This window comes from Salvia hispanica, chromosome 3, assembly GCF_029641045.1.
Source record: "Salvia hispanica isolate PSC_SH4W2 chromosome 3, Shi_PSC_v1, whole genome shotgun sequence".
Classification (NCBI taxonomy): domain Eukaryota; kingdom Viridiplantae; phylum Streptophyta; class Magnoliopsida; order Lamiales; family Lamiaceae; genus Salvia; species Salvia hispanica.
The window spans coordinates 27,941,384-27,943,339 of record NC_142694.1 but is presented as its reverse complement, the minus strand read 5'-3'; positions in this window follow the sequence as shown (position 1 = coordinate 27,943,339).

The following is a 1,956-nucleotide window of genomic DNA, read 5'->3' as shown; positions in this document are numbered from 1 at the left end:
TCGTGTTATCTGTCACAACCGCCGTTTCGATAGTTAATAAATGCGGGTGATCGCGACTAAAAGACTTTAAGAGAGGGAAAAGTTCTAGGATTTCAATAAAGAGTTCGACCAAAATATTTAATATCCAAGTAACGTGGGAAAATCAGAGTAAACGCTTAAGGTTCGACTCAACACCACACTAAGCTCGTCGCCGCTCAACCTGCATATAAGGAAAACACATGCAGGGCCGAGTACTATAAAAATTCTCAGTGGACTTATGCCGAAAACAAGTTATCAAAAATATTTATATTTATCATGCCATTGTCAGGTAACCATCGACGTTTTAGCTTTAGAAAGGCCCGAGGCACCAAAATATCATTGTTCAAAAATCGCGGTCAGCCGACCAATTTCCCATAGACGTCAACCATATCTGCTCATACATGACTTGGAATGTGGCCACAAACCAAGTCACTAGACCGGCCAACCCGTACGCTTGCACACGCGGTCTACCATAGGTGAACACTAATCCAAATAGGGTTTGCAGCCCTACAAGGACCCGAATTCAATTTAAATAATAATGGCAAAGCCATTCCAGATAGGCACGTTAAAACCAAAATACGACATGATAAACATATTCACATTTTATTCAGTTCGATAAAATAGTTAGGACATTGTCCTTATTTAAAAGAAAGCCCACTTTGTTCGATAAAATAGTTAGGACATTGTCCTTATTTAAAAGAAAGCCCACCTTGTTCGCCTAATCGAAATTATATTCTTTACCTTGCGATCATGATTCACTTGGGAGATATCACTTTAAAAATTAAAATAACACATAAATCAACATAATGAATCAAACAATAATTAAGACGCATGCATCCCTAAGCTTCGATTATTTTTATTATCAGGATTACAATTTGTCCCAATTAGAAGCTTAGGTATTTCGATTAATTTCGGCCGCCCACGCCCCAACAAAATTATTAAAAATAGGCCCAAACCAATAATAATTAAAGACCCCCCAAGTCTTTATTTTTTAAAAAAACAAGAAATTAATACTCCCTCCGTTCCATAAAAATATCTTCACTTTCCATTTTTATTCGTCGCACAAAAATATGTGCATTCCATTTTAGGAAAGTTATACTCCCTTCGTCCCGGCTAAGCCGACACGGAATTTTATGAGTTATTGGTTAAAGTGTATTAATTGGAGAGAGAAGGTACCAAAAAAGGAAATGTGTCATCTTAGTTGGGAGAAACTAAAAAGAAAAATGTGTCATCTTAAGCTGGACGAAGGGAGTATCAATTTAACAATATAGATCTCATTATCCATTAATATTATTTTACATATCATTCTCCCTTGCTCTCTTACTTTACTATACAATTCTTTCTCTCTTACTTTACCTTTGTCATAATTCATGTACTATATCCATTGCCCATATGAGACAGATAATAAAAAACATTTTTATATTCCTATTACAAAACAACACGTACACCCTCCCACAATGAATCAACGAAGACTCCCATTCCCAGATTTATTTACACCTACCGCCTTCTTTCTCTCTCTGTCGCATTTCTTCAAGAACACACCCAAAATGAACTCAATCATACAGAAATTCGTCGGCCCTCTCAAAAATCAAAACACAAAATTGAACAGAAATTAGAGCTCCACCCCTTTCAATTTCTCGTCGCCCTCTTTCTCAAACAGAAAGAAACAGATCCCCGATTTGCTGTTGGGCTGCCGGAGATGCGCCGCTGTCCCGAACGCGCCGTTGCTGTTCGCCGCCGTCGTCGGCTGTGATAGCAGATTAGGGTAAAGAGAATGAAATAGCGTGATTTGTGAATGAGTAATTTGGGAAGGATTGGAATTGATTTGAGGGATTGATTCCACAGTCAAGTGAAGTTTATTGTAATTGACTGGTTTTTAGTTTCGAAACGGATTTGCAGATTATCGAGCAGATTGGAAGATTTATTTTCTTTCTGGAT